Raw genomic sequence first — 15,257 nt, 5'->3', positions numbered from 1 at the left:
GAAGAAAACCTTTCTGTTTTGCCCAGATTCCATAAATGTCACCAACTCTGGCTTTAATCCAGTGAGCGCTTATTGATCCTGTGCTTTGCTGTTTAAATTTTATATCGTCGTAACTGAGTTTTGCTTGATAATGTTTTTATGACTCTGCAGTATCAGAAGCGGTTATAAATAACACAAATAAGAGGTGGGCATGCTAAGTCTTAGGTGGAATCTACACACATATAAAAATCATTCTGAAAATGTTTTTTAAAAGCATTTTTAAAAATAAATTGAATTTTCCATAAAACTCATCATTGCCACCTAGTGTCACATTGTATATTGCACTTAAAACACACTTAAAACGCTGTATAGCTGAGTCCTAGGGACGCGGGTGGTGCTGTGGGTTAAACCACAGAGCCTAGGGCTTGCTGATTGGAAGGTCGGCGGTTCGAATCCCTGCGACGGGGTGAGCTCCCGTTGCTCGGTCCCTGCTCCTGCCAACCTAGCAGTTTGAAAGCACATCAAAGTGCAAGTAGATAAATAGGTACCGCTCCAGTGGGAAGGTTAACGGCGTTTCTGTGTGCTGATCTAGTTTGCCAGAAGTGGCTTAGTCATGCTGGCCACATGACCCAGAAGCTGTACGCTGGCTCCCTCGGCCAGTAAAGCGAGATGAGCACCGCAACCCCAGAGTCGGCCACGACTGGACCTAATGGTCAGGGGTCCCTTTGCCTTTAGCTGAGCTCCTTAGTCACATAAACTCTGGCTGGGAGAGCAGGGATTATCTGTTAGGCAAGCAACCTCTCTCCCAGCAACATCACCAAGTTAGCTCAAGCAAGAGCAAGAATGATATTCCTAAGCAAACTCTGGATCTGTACACAATCCCTGAAACCTGAAGAACAGGACAAAACTCACAATTGCTGCTTCCTTCTATGAGACCCATGAGACTCAGTGGAGCTGAGCTGGTCAGATGCAATCCTGCCTGCTTGCCTGCCTGCCTGCCTAATGTTGCTTCAAGCCTCTGCCATTGCCTTGTGAGCTTTCTTTTTCATATTATATTCATTACTGCACATTATCATCACTTCCATGCAACTGATAATGCTCTTGGGATGCTTGTGTATGCGTGCAAATCTCTTTTCAGTACAATAACTTCCCTGAGCATTAAAAGAGAGGTACACAGCCAATTGTTCAGTGCTATCATTATATACCTGAGCAAGAATACCCACCAGTTTGATCTGATCCCCCTCCATACCAAACCAGAGCCTGCAGGAGAACAAGTATTAAGAACCCTATTGGTCAAACAAAAGGCATTGCATTTTCCAATCTTCCAAAAGCCTCAAACAGAAGGCAGCCCAGTGCCTCCAAACCATTTTCAAGTGAAAAAGGAGTCTAAACACTGATGGGCACTTTCTATGGTGTGTAATCAGCATGGTTGGACTATAGCTGGGGGTCAAGAACAGCACCTCGTATTTGTCCACATCTCCAGGCCTCATCAGAAGTGACCAAATGACCCAACAAAGTCCAATGTCTATCTTTCTAGCTGGATAAGTTCCAGGGAAATCCTGTCCAATGCTCTAACTAGGAATGACAACTACTTCCTCCCCTTCCCTCCATGAGGATGCATCTTGGCAAAGATTTGGGATGGATCTAATTGCAATAACCAGGCTTGGATCTATTACAGAAACTGGTTGCACTCAGACATATAAATCTGGCCATTAACGGCCCAAGGGAGGACTGGAACAAAGAACTGGATTGCCTTGAACGCTTGAGACAATGGCAAACTATGTCGGCCTCTAGCGGGTGGCGCTGTGGGTTAAACCACAGAGCCTAGGACTTGCCGATCAAAAGGTCGGCAATTCGAATCCCCACAACAGGGTGAGCTCCTGTTGTTCAGTCCCTGCTCCTGCCAACCTAGCAGTTCGAAAGCACGTCAAAGTGCAAGTAGATAAATAGGTACCGCTCCAGTGGGAAGGTAAACAGTGTTTCTGTGTGCTGCTCTGGTTCGCCAGAAGCGGCTTAGTCATGCTAGCCACATGACCTGGAAGCTATACGCCGGCTCCCTCAGCCAATAAAGTGAGATGAGCGCCGCAACCCCAGAGTCAGCCACATCTGGACCTAATGGTTAGGGGTCCCTTTACCTTTAATGCAGCAAAAACTTGTCTTCGTCAGAAATGTCTTGCACCCACAGACACTTGTTAGCATTATGGCACACAAGGTGTGGCGCTGAAACATACAATCTGGTCATGCCCTATAGTGGCACTGTTTTGGATGGAAGCCATTCTTCGTATTAGTTTTGTCCTGGGAAAATACCAAAATTTATTGGATGCTCAAGTTATATTCCAACTCTGTGGGCCTTGGCATTGGGGCAACATAAGTGGACTATGCACACTCTGTTGGTGGCCAAGAGGCTTCTGAGAGGAACCTATGTCTCCACTGATTGCTCAGTGGTCGGAAGACTTACCTACCATTGCAGCATATGAAAGAGCTATCTTTGGCAGGTGACACAAAGAGAATAATTTGGGATCCGTACTTGGAATTATTTGCATGAATTACATGCCCAGTGGGCATTTTCCTGCCCTACTCTCCCCCCCCCCAGCTTCAGTGGTACAATTACCATACTTTTCTGTGTATAAGACTATTTTTTTTTTAATTCAAAAATCATGTTAAAAATTGGAGGTCGTCTTATACATGGATAGTGCATTCTGGAGACGTGTGATTGGTTGCTGCCACTAGTCGGAGATTGTTATTGGTGGCTGCAGCAAGGGCTGGTGTTGATTTGCTGTCGTTGTGGCAATAGGGTGGGTGATTTGCTGCTCCTGTCGACGAGTGGATAGGTTGCATCTGCGACACATGCGAGCAGCCTTGTTGGTCTGGCGGCTGAGTGATTTTTAACAATCCTTCCCCGAAAAAACGCAACAACTTTTCTTAATTTTGAGTCCCCCCAAATAGGGGGTGTCTTATACACAGGGGCATGTTAAACACGGAAAAATACAGTAGTTAATTTTGCACCCTGGACTTAATGGTCTTCGGGAGATATGGGGTTAGACAGACATGGGTATTACTTTGGTTATCAATTGCACAGTTTCTTGTCTTCCCACTCATTTGTGGGGAGGGGGCTGGGCTGTGGGACCTAAGCTTTGGCCAAGAGATCCAGCCATATGTGCAACCTCGAACGGCTTCGCCCTGCCGCTTGCTCATCCTGGCTCTCATCACATGATGAGAAACGGCGCATCAAGAGGCATGGTTCCAGAGCAGGACTTGGGGTGGGTGGGGAATGATTATTCTTCAGAATTACCGGGAGGGTCCAACCAGCTCGCTGGTTCAACACTATGAGGCTGTATTACTCACCACCTCCAAAGAGTTGAAGGTGACTTGAAAGGGGGATGAATCTGGTGCTGCACTCATCTTGTTTTTGCCTCTAGTAAACAACTTCCATCATTATGCTTGGGGCCGATGCTTTGCTTAAACCACTTTCTGCTCTCACAGAACCGCAATTCCCCTGTCATCTGTTGTCTAAAAGCATTAAAATGGGGGCAGTATACTGGGTAGACGTGCTAAAGACAGACATCCCTTTGCTTTAACAAGAGACTGCTCATGGTAATGTTATGAACACAGCTCATTTATTATAAGTCACACACCCCAACTCTTCTTGAAGCAGCCACCCTTTTTTCCTTTCCTCTTTTTTCCAATAGTCTTCCTTCTTCCTTGGAGGTTTTTAAGCAGAGGATGGATGGCCATCTGTCACAGGTGCTTTAGCTGCATTGCAGGGGGTTAGTTGGACTAGATGACCCTTGGGGTCCCTTCCAACTATGCAATTCTATGATTCTACTGAGGGCTCATCCACACTTAGCTTCTTCCCTGCGATTTCCAGGCACAAGTCCATGCTTTAAAGCTCCACGTCCAAGCACTTTCCTTTTTACCTGTCACTTTCCCCTTTCCACTCTTTCATGCTGAATCGGAACAAATAGCAATTCACAGTTCCCACTGATTGCCATTTGCTCCAATTCAGTGATAAAGAGTGGGTTTTTTTTCTGGGGAAAGCTTCAGGGTGGAGAGGAAATTGCCCGGACCCAGAGCTTTAAAGCACAGATCCGTTCCTGGAAGCGCAGCACAAAATGAAGTCTGGGTGAGCCCTGAATCTGAAATGGCGAAAAGAGAGCCGGGGAGAATGTGTTCTAGCCCCTCCTCCCCAGCACAACCTGCCTCCTTCCCGCTCCCCTGATCTGACAAACTCCTGTCTTCCAATCCTTCTCCCCCTTCTCCCCCAGGTGCAGCGGCCCCTTTAAGACAACTCCATCTGGCTGCCAAGCACACAAGGATCCAATTAGGTCCTGCTTGCAAGACATGGAAGCTCGGCAGCTGGGTGGGGTCCCCCTGGAAGCCTGCCTTTCTGGATCAGCTTCTTCTGCTCAGATAGTATGATGGCATAGAGGGGGGGGGGTCCACTTGGATTGGGACTCCATGGCAGGCTGGCAGGTGCCAAGATGCAGCTGAATCTGGCATTGTGCATTTGAAAAAGAACCTTTCAGCCCTCACTAACCTGCAGAGGCTGGGGGAGGAAATTCTATGGATGCCAATCTGGAGTGAGGTGACGGAGATATAAGAACCTCCGCTTAGCATTTTTAATGAAAATACAGTCTGTGGGCAGTTTGCCTGCTCATAACCAGGCGTATGGCTCCAAGAGAGCCCATCCAGGTCACAACTGAAAGCCAGAGAGCATGGAAGAGGCAAAGAAGGGCAAAGCAAGGGAGATTCTCCACTGCTCCTCTTCTAATCTCGAAGGATTAAGGGCAAACTGAGAGTCAGGGCCAGGAGCCATTTCTGTTCCTCAGCAAATAACATTCAGGACAATGGAGGTCACCCGAGACAATTGTCAAGGCAGCCCAAGCACCCTCTAGACCTTCCCACCTTGACCTGGGACAGGGGCCTCAAGGTGGGCTGGAGGGTGCTTAGAGAGGAATCCTCCCTCCTGCCCAGCTTTGGTGAAGACCAGTCGCTTCTGGGGGACGTTAGATGAAGCCACTGTCTGCTCCCTTTTCCTTCTTTGCTGCCAAGGAGTGTGGTGGAGTCTCCTTCTTTGGAGGTCTTTAAGCAGAGGCTTGGCAACCATATGTCAGGAGTGCTCTGATGGTGTTTCCTGCTTGGCAGGGGGTTGGACTCGATGGCCCTTGTGGTCTCTTCCAACTCTATGATTCTATGATTCTATGATTCTTTTACTCCCTCTTCCTTTGCACCAGCCACGGGGACCAAAAACAGGGTGCGCTGTGAGTTCCAAGCCACTGCCTCCCCCTGGAAGCAAAACAAGGGGAAAGTGCAGAAACTCTATAAAGATTTCCTGCCCAGCCCACCTGTTCATCTTATGCCATTCAGGAAGAGAGTGCAGTTGAAAGTCAGAGCAGAGCACAGTGAACATGAGGGTGGCCAGTTGGTGCTTTGCTCCTTGGGCCAAGCTAAACGCGACGCCATCCACACAACTGGTGCATTTTTAAAAGAAAAAAGCAGGTATGGAGCCCTCTCCACTGACTGGGATTGCAAAGGCTTAAAGCTTCCCTGCCTGCCTGACCCTCCCACCGGGGTCCCAATCCAGAAGAACCCCACCCCGGCTGCTGACATAAAAAATGTCATGTGGCCCTTGTTTTTACTGTGCTCCCAGCAGCCGCTTGGTTTGAAGACAGTCCCAATGTAGAGGGTTGACCCAACTGGAGGAGTTCCTTGCCTTGAGTCACCAAGGGCTCCAAGGGTGTTCAGCAACTTGCCTGCACAGGAAGCAATGAGAAAAAGTCAACTCCATTCGGTAATGGTGAAGGTAAAGGACCCCTGGACAGTTACGTCCAGTTAAAGGCAACTGTGGAGTTGAGGCGCTCATCTCACTTTCAGGCCGAGGGAACCAGTGTTTGTCCACAGACAGCTTTCTGGGTCACGTGGCCAACATGACTAAACCACTTCTGGCGCAATGGGACACCATGACAGAAACCAGAGCGCACAGAAATGCCGTTTACCTTCCTGCCAAAGTGGTACTTATTTATCTACTTGCACTGGTGTGCCTTCAAACTGCTGGGACAGAGCAACGGGAGCTCACCCCGTCGTAAGGATTTGAACCGCCGACCTTCTGAGAAGCACATGGGCCATCTCAGCAGCAGGCCTTTGAAGAGACCTGAATAAGGGGGTGGGGGAAGCTTCTACTGGAAATTGTGTCTTAGTTGATAAATCACAACATCTAAGTTATTAAAGTTTGCAGCATTAACTGAGGGGGAGAAGAATTCCATCCTTTGCCACTAAGGACTACAAGTATGAGGAGGAGGTGAAAGAATGCTAAGAGGTACCCGTGTTGCAGCCAATGATCCTAATGGACTGCCTCTGGAGAACACACCATGCCTTTTCTTAAGGGCTCTCTCTACTGTCCTAGTGTGCAGCCGTGCTTGTAAAGGGCAAGTGGGCATTTGGTTACACGCTCACAACACATGCAAGACAAGGGAAGGCCTTTGTGTTAGGGAAGGATGCCCACAAGCATCTCTCGAGGGTGGGAGGGGAAAGTCAATGGCCTGAACCATTTTGCTGGGAGTGTTAGTAAAGGAGTGTTAGTAAAGGAGCAAGTTTCTAGCTTCAGGGCAAGAGGAGTGGAAGTGCAAGAGAAAAAGCCCATTTGAGCTTGGCTGGCCACTCCCCAAACCTTTCCTGCAGTGTGGGAGATGGGCGGGAGAGAGGAGGAGGAGGAGGAAGGACTAGTTTTTAATAAGAGTTTCCAGCTGGCATGAAAGAGCCAATTGTGTGATCTTGCCGAACTCCCAAGACCTCCGTATACAATGAGCCCCTTCAGCCCACAGAGCTGAAAGCTGCTACCTTTGCTTGCTTGCTTCTGGAGCTCTGCAAAAGCATTAGGCCCCTTCTGCACAGCTCTTCAGAGGAACAGGTGCTGCCCCCTAGGGAAGAGGGGTGCAACTTTGGCAAGGCCAGGGCATGAGGTTGGTGTGGAAAAACACACAGCAGCAGGCGTGATTGGGTGGGTGGGGAGACTGACGTTCATCACAACAGACAAGAGTCCAATGCTGAACAGAACCAGGGTGGAAGAAACACACCATGTAGGTTTTTTGCCTCTGCGGGGGGGAAAGGCAATCTTGAATTTGTCATCTCCACCTGCTTTGCTCTGGGACATGATCATTGGCTATCACTCCAAGAGAGAAGGCACCTGTTCTTGTGAAGTCAATAGGCCACTCAGGAGCTGAGGAATGCTGGGCTGCAGAAGAATTCTGACTCAAGACTCAACCAGCTGCGTCGGGAAGAGATGATTATTCCCTGTCTGTAGACATCTCTTGCCAAACCTTCTTTCCCTAGATCTTCCTCCCTGCTAACCTATCAAATTAAGATTGCAAGAAAGTTCCCAAGTGGAGAACCATCAGGCAAAAGGAACCTATTGTATTTTTGTGTTGGCCTGCTCTCATTTAACCCGATAACATAATCTTTTATATATATATATATATATATATATATATATATATATATATATATATAATATAATATTTATTAAATTTTCCAATTAATACAAAAATTTAAACATACACAAAAAAGAAATAATAAAAATACAAAAATACAAAAACAAAAAGAACAGTTAAAACAAATATAATTTCCATTACTCATTTCCATTAACCTGTTTCCCAGACCTCCTCTCACCTCCCCCTTTTGTATTCCAATTCAAATTCTTAATTCAGCAAATCCTTATTATAACTTGTTGTAACTTATTATGACTTATTACTCAATCTCTACATTACAGCTGGTAACCACTTGATTTTTATCCAGCATCACACTAATGTCCATTAATCATAATCAGCACTTTCTTGGTGCTGAATTTGCAGTTCATTGGCACAGGACTTCCTATGCCTTGGTGCAAAATCATTTTCAAAGCGCATATGGGCCATGGCTTCTCTTAAATATAAACATTACACTGCATGCCATCTTCTTCCCTTGAATTTCAAACCCAAGTGCAATCATTCACTTCAATATCAATGAAAGTGTGGTCTATGCATTCTAAGGTTCACAATTAAAGTGAGTTGGCTTGGGATGTGCTCAGCTATCATCTGCATCACCTTTTGAGGGTGCCCTGTTCCGCCAGTGTGGACAGCAAAAGTAGTCCCCACTGAAAGGTTTAAGTTTCTGGGTAATATTTCTTGGGTGGACCATACAGAACTGATCACATTTCACCTTGAGCAAGCCTGTTTCTCCGCTGGACAATCCTGAGCGATACCAGAGAACTTTCTGGTGGGAAGCCAGACCCACCCAGAGGAGTAATGGCCAACTAAGAATGGGTGGACTTTAAAACCAAGAGGAATGTGAGCTTTTTACAGGACCGTCTTGCTCCTCCCCCTTAGGATGAAATTCTAAGTTGGTGCTCATAACATTTCCCACCCAATAGCCCTGCCCTCTACATCCCCATATGTAGGGCTGGAATTCTAACGCAAGCAGCAGAGAGGCCCCACATCAAATTGTGGCTCCTTGCAGGCCCTCATTTGGCATTAATCAAGAGACAAGCCAAACAAACATATGCCAAAAAATATACAGGAGATTTTCTGGAGTCTGCTGCAGTCTATCTAATTGGCCCGAGAGACAATATGGGTTTGTGCATTTGTATTTTGCTTGCAAACAAATTAATGAACTAAAAGTTAGTTTTCTAAATATTTCACTTGCTCTCTTTTTCTGTTGTTTTCTACAAACCTAACTCAGGTGTTAAGTACTTGGGCTGTGTTCACACTCCTGTTTCCTGTGCAGTAATTTCTTTTCCAGTGCAGGGTTTTAATCCATGTTCACATGGCACTATCCAAAATGCACACGTATCCTGTTGTTGGCATCTGTCTGTCTCAAGAGACAATGGATTGTGCCTCGAAATACTACTATTTTATGTGTTGTTTCTCAAACCGACTGGAGTTCTTAAGCTGTTCCTAATATAACTCTACATAAGGGGTGAACGCCTTTGCACAGGGTAAAGACATCCCTGCTGGCCGATGCTCCCCGGGGTGAACCCAAATGGAAACTAATCTGACACTAATGAAGCTGTGCTGACGTGAACAGCTAGAGAGGAAAGAGCTGTGAAATTCCCGAGGCCCTGAGAGCAACTTCGCTAAGGTGATAATGTGAACAGTCCCTAAGACCCCAAGATAAAAAGGTAGGCTGGACCCACCATTTAAAATAAGTAGATAGGCTGGTCTTATTGCACCCTTTCTTCCAGAATTCCAACCCCGTCCATACGAATATTCATTCAGTAAGTCAAGCAATAGAGCTATGAGTTAAAGCACTGCACTCCTCTGCCCCAGCACAAAATTTCTTCTTTGTGTCTTTGGCTAATTTGGAGTTGGGACAAAATCTGTGTTGTTACTGGCTGCTTTCTGCAAAGATCTATCTGAGAAAGGACAGCTTCTGGGCCAAAGCGCTGTTAGAAATTTAGATATATGAGCTAGGCGCCAAATGGCTCCTTAAACCAGGGCTACATTTGCCAAAATGGAATGCCTAGTTGCCATTTTGGGGCCAGATACGACTTTGGGGTTCCTGAAATCCATTCTGATTGTGCAGATAAAATATAGCAGATAGAATTCTACAGGATATGTTGCTAGTGTGTAAAAACAGTCAAGATCCAAGGATCCCCAGGCATGCATCTCCAGGTGGTGGTGGTGTCAAGTGCCACCCTGACCGATAGCCAGGTTCAAAATGTACCTGGCGCCTGGCAAATTTCAAATGCTGGGCCAGAGCGACACTTTGAGAGCCCTTCTCCTCTCACAAGAGAATTTAGTGTGGCTAATTCTCATGCCCTGAGAATCAGAGAGACCGCATCATTTTGTCAGACAAGACACAGGACAGAGCACACACACACACACACACACTGAAAAACCAAAAGCCGCCGCCTCTTCATTTTACAGTCGTATGTGTGTGCAAAAGGGCTTTCTACAGCCACTGCCTGTCACCACCAATGAGCCAGGCTCAATTAGACCTTCAAGCCATCCACAGAAGACCATTAATTAGTTAATTCTTAATCACTCTCTAATCGGCTCATCCTCCAGCTGTGATCCTGCTCCTGACACAGTAGGGGATATCTGCAGGTCACAAGAACAGGGTGAGGCCAGGACACAAACTACTGCTCCAGACATACCTGCTTTCTCACGAAAGCCCCCACTGCCACCATCTTTATCACCATGTCCCCAGGAGGGCACAACACAGCATGAGGCTATGTCAGCTACCATGTATTGGCAAACATGGCCAGTGATCCCAGGATGATGGGCGTTCAAGCCCAACAACAGCTGGAAGGAGACAGGTGGATCCAGCCTTGAAAGTGCAGGATGACCAGCTTCCTTCTCCAAAATGCTACTAGGCAGGTATTATCCAAGCCAGAGGCAGCTGCATTCCTGAACTACATCATTGGACCAAAAGGATATTGCGGGTGTGTGTCCAGACACTAGGAGGGTGCCTCAAAACTCTCTGTACCACTAATATCTAACAGGCTAACACGAGAGGAGGAGGAGGGAAGCTTTGGGGGTTAGCTAGTCCAACTCCTGTCCAAATACGTAGAGAATCCAGAGCTAGAGCATCAGCCTCTACTTGAAGACTTCCCAGCAATGGCACTGTGATTATCTGGCCAGGAACAGTCACTGATGCTGTTGACCAACTGGAGGTTGTCAGTTTACTGCACATTGTGCATCCCACCTGCACTTCTCCTATCTTCAAGGAAGGCACTTCCGTACGCCAATTGTCCACCCCCACAGCTGCCCAGAGGACAGCTAGCCAGCCATGCTTATTCCCTTCTCAGAAGCTGGGAGGGAGGAAAGGTGCTCTTAAGCCACAGAGCAAGTCTATGGCTGAGTCAGGAGTGGAAAGTAGTTAATGAGAATCACACCAGGCATCACAAAGATATCCTCGCCAAGGCAACCCAAAAGCATGCTTCAAAGGACACACACATACAATTTCTTCACCTTTTTTCTAAAGATCAGAGCCTTCAATTCCAGGCATTCTGCAAACTGCACCTTATGTGCTGGGAGTCCTGCTCCAGAATCCCAGCTGTGTCAGTGAAAAATGTCCCTTCCTCTCCACTCTTTCTGCATCACACACTAAGTCCTGGGACTGAGAAGAGAGACTTCTCCGCCTTGCCAGAGACCCTGCCTGAAACAAATACCAAGCAAGGTGGTGGCAGGTTTTACTCCTCCCGGGGGCGGGGGGCTCAAGGCCACTCACAAATCCAGACTTGCTATTCTCCTACTTCTTGCCCATTGGTTCCTGAAAATCTACAGCAGCAGCAGCATTAGAGCCAAGGTGGAGAACAGCATCCGGCTGACACATTGGACCGGGAACTGGCCCATCCTTCATGGACCACTTTGACAGGCAGCCTAACATGATCCAACTTTAAAGGAAGTTCTGAGAGCACATCCTAAGCACACTCTGAATTCCTCTCTTCCTTCTTTGCAGCCCCAGCTTGCATTCTGCATCAAATGCTAGCCCTCTGACTGTGATCCCCTGGTGGAGCATTCTCAAAGAGGGGGCTTGTGTTTGGTGCCAAATGTGAAAAGTGTCAATTAAATGCAAGGCCTGCCCGCTTGCAGAAGAACTCCTGGGAGTGTCCTCCTGCCCCACCTGACTGTCATATGATGCCAGGTGGGTGTAGCGGGGCGGAGGACTGTGCAAGCCAGATTAGGACCACTGGCAGACTTAATTTGGGCCACAGGCTAGAAGGCTAGAAGCATCTCTCTCCCTTTATTTCTCATTTGTTCTTGGGATAATAAGGCAATACCCATCACCCACAACTGTAACTTCTTTCTCCTTCCTCTGAAGACAATACAAGCCTACAGTATCATGTCCAGAGACAAGCAAAGGGACAGAAACAACGTATAGAAACAGAAAAACTCTTCCAAATCCAACTCGTCGTGGTAACTCTTAACTCTTTATTTGGGGGCATGTGCAAGGTTCACAGTGGCAAGAAACAACATCAGCGAGGAGGCATTTTAGCACTTGAACAAACAATTTGCAAGAGATTTGCAAAGGACAAGCTTCCACGGTTTGATAACAGCAAGCGAGAGCAATAAACCACAGCCCTTGCAAAGCATCTGGGTGTTCTGTAGGGGTGACGCATCTGTACGCTCCCACCCTCTGGTTCTCCCGCTCCCCCTGCAGCTTGGCCCAGCCCCATATCCTATGTCAGTCTGTCTTCCCTGCCTCCTGCCTTGCTTTCCCTGCCTGCGGAGCAGAGCAGAGGCACATTCTGAACCAATAATATTTTGTTGCAACACTACAGTCAAGAAGAGAGGAATGTAGTGTTTTGGGGGGCTATTCTACAACAAGGCCTGGGTGAAGCATTACCATTACCCTTACACCCCCTAAAAATTAGTTTCTGCCAGCACTAAGCTTCTCTCCCAAGTGAACACTTGATTGTATCCTGGGGAAACTTGCTTTACATGTCTGTTAGCTTTACACCATGAAACTCCACTGGGGACCATTTTCAGGTCTGCATTACTCCAAACAGCTTCCTTCTGCAACAGGGCCTCCAAAGCTACCCAGAGGATAAGGTTGCGATAGAACAATGGCAGTGCATGCTGATGCAGCTTCTGTCATGTTGGGTTCACAGAACTGTGCATAAGTAAGTGGGAGAGGGTTCTGTAGCAGGATCTCGACCCAGAAGCCAGCTCCCAGCATTCCATCCCAACTCTCTCAATGTTCTGGCAACCACTAGGAGGGGCTATGCCAGGAGACTCAAGGCTGCCCACAGACATTTTATCTCGATCTGGAATATTGTAAACAGCTGAAAGATGACCAAACGCCGCTCTCTGTTCACTAGGACAGCAGGAAGGTTTAGCAACACCCCCCCCAAAAAAAGTTTCCCAAAATGCACCCCTTTATTTTTGCTTTTGTTGGTGAGCGACTACCACCCACTCCATTGGGTACAAAATAAGGACTACAGCTGGAGGGAACATTGCAGCAGGAGAAAACTCTCTTACACAGACCCACAGACACTGGGTTTCCTGGCCTCTACACTAACAGGAGCATTATGAGGGTGTTAGTCATCCTACAGTGTTGCTTTAGACACACTACATCCCTCGCTCTGCCATAGGATCTCTGCAATACAGTGGTACCTCGGGTTACGTACGCTTCAGGTTACATACGCTTCAGGTTACAGACTCCAGAAATAGTACCTTGGGTTAAGAACTTTGCTTCAGGATGAGAACAGAAATCGTGCGGCGGCGGCGGCACGGTGGCAGCAGCGGGAGGCCCCATTAGCTAAAGTGGTGCTTCAGGTTAAGAACAATTTCAGGTTAAGAACGGACCTCCGGAACGAATTAAGTACTTAACCCGAGGTACCACTATATACCAAAGTCCCCTCTGCAACCAAGATGAAAATTCTGGTCCTGGCTGCATCTTCCTGGACTCCAGTTCTCACCATTCCTGGCCACTGGCCATGCTGGCTGGGGGGTGCTGATGGGAGCTGGGGTCCAGCAACACCTGGAGGGCCTCAGGTCTGTCACACCTCAGTCTACACAATCTCAGCCCATCAAGGCCACCAGTAGTTTGCTATTTCAGTGCAAGTCCGGAAACAGGGCGCACCTGGTGTGTCTTAGCTCAACTGAGCGCCTGCTCAAGTTGGAAAGGGTTTGCACCCAGCCTGCAAGACACTTTGTGGACAGATGGAGAGAGCGCTCAAAAATTGGAGAGGGCTTTTGATAAAGGCAGAAGTGCTGCTCCATGCTTCCTGTTGCTCAGCAAGCCCAGGGGCCCCAAGGAGGCAGCAGGACTCACTTGAAAGGCACTGAATGCCCTTCTCTCCCAAGGCTGCTGGAGGTGGGATATGGAGCAACCCAGCCTGCTCTGGTTTCCTGCAGGATGGCTATCCAGATGTTCTCAATTATGCTTCTCTCTCTGCCCCAGCCCACCCCCGTCCGCCCCGCTGGCTATTTTCCGGGGAGCCCAACCGACACCCCCCTCCCATTCCTCCAGATCTTGGCCAGAGATTTGACCCCCTCCTCCGGGTGCCAAACCCCGCCACTCCCGTCTGTTTGTCCCTGCTGCTGCCCCACCGATTCTTGCGGGCAGAGCGCGCGCGCCGATGCCAAGCTGCCCTCCCCGGAGGTCCCCAAGCGAGGAGTTGGGTGGGGAGGCGCGGAAAAAAACAACTTGAAGAAGCCGAGTTCTGCCTGCCTGCCTGCCTGCCTGCCTGCCAGCCAGCCCAGCGAGGGCGGCTCTCGCTAATGGCCAACAGCTGGACGCCAACCCCTCCAACCCCCCCCCCCGCCCGAAAGGCGGGCGAGGCAGCGAGGGCGGGAGAGAGAGAGAGGCAGCTACACAGATGTCATTTGTTCCTTCGCTCCGACTATTTCTTCCCTCGCACACATGGAACGCGCGCGGGGGGGGGGGGGGAGAGAGAAGCAGCGGTTTAAACCAAATTAAAACCGGGGGGAGGGGGGAGTTGGGTAGCGTCTTCTTCCCTCAGCGCGGGGAGGGGGGTCTTTCGCTTTGTCTGGGCTTTTGAGGCAATTGGCAACCCCCCTCTTTTTTTAACGAAATAAAAGAAGCCAGCTGAGGAGACTGAGGGCGCAAACTTCGTCCCCTCAGGACTTACCCGGAGCGAGGCGCGCGCGCGCGGGGCGGAGGGCTGCCCGTCTCTCGCCTTCCCGGAGCCGCCTTGTTGGGGTCCCTTCCTAGAGTCCGAGGGGCGGGATGGGGGCCGGGAGAGAAAAGGGGGGAGAGAGAAAAGGGAGGGGGAAGGCCGTTGAGAAGGTGCCGAAGTTTGGGGAGGCGCCTGGGAAGGAGCGGCGCCCCCGGAGTGGGAGGGGGAGAGGGGTTAGCGGAGCATCCTCTCCCCGAGGTACCTTCTCCTCTCGGCTCCGTCGGCTCCGCGCTGGAGAAGCTGCCTCGCCCGCCGAGCGGGGTCCCCCGGGCAGCGCGAGGCTCCGCCCCTCCCGTTGAGACCCCGCCCCTCCCACCGAAGCCCCGCCTCCGCCGTCGGAAGGGCAGCGGCGAGGAGGAGGAGGAGGAGGAGGAGAAGCGGAGCTGCCCCGCGAGCGGGGCGGACGGGCGGACGGCGCCTGCTTATGCCGCCCCGATGGGGCCAGAGTGGTCCATCTAAGCTGGGCGTCGTCTTCTGGGTTTGCGCGCTCGTGGGAACGCAGAGCCCTGTGAGACCATCGGGGGTCCCTACAACTCCGTGTTTCCCAAACTTGGGTCTCCCATCTGTTTTTGGACTACAGCTCCCATCATCCAAAGGTAGCAGGACCAGAGGTCAGGGATAATGGGAATTGTAGTCCAAAAAACACACCAGGTGG

The 15,257-nt window shown here is 49.3% G+C and overlaps 1 protein-coding gene across 4 annotated transcripts in view; it reads right to left on the bottom strand.

Annotated features, from left to right (window-relative positions):
* The window catches only part of KANK2 (KN motif and ankyrin repeat domains 2), a 79,490-nt gene extending 64,631 nt beyond the window's left edge, over positions 1-14,859 (bottom strand). Inside the window, exons 1-2 of one of the 4 annotated variants that reach the window (XM_081844909.1) lie at positions 14,805-14,854; positions 14,555-14,633 (exon numbers count right to left, since the gene is read on the bottom strand). The gene's annotated coding sequence lies outside the window, so the exon portion shown is untranslated. The other 3 variants (XM_081844910.1, XM_081844908.1, XM_081844911.1) reach the window with 3 other exon arrangements.
* Between the last annotated feature and the right edge of the window lie 398 nt (positions 14,860-15,257).

Source organism: Podarcis erhardii (genome assembly GCF_964252035.2).
Source record: "Podarcis erhardii genome assembly, chromosome: 17".
NCBI lineage: Eukaryota > Metazoa > Chordata > Lepidosauria > Squamata > Lacertidae > Podarcis > Podarcis erhardii.
Note: the sequence above shows the minus strand (reverse complement) of the source record. Positions and strands in the feature narration are given on the sequence as shown.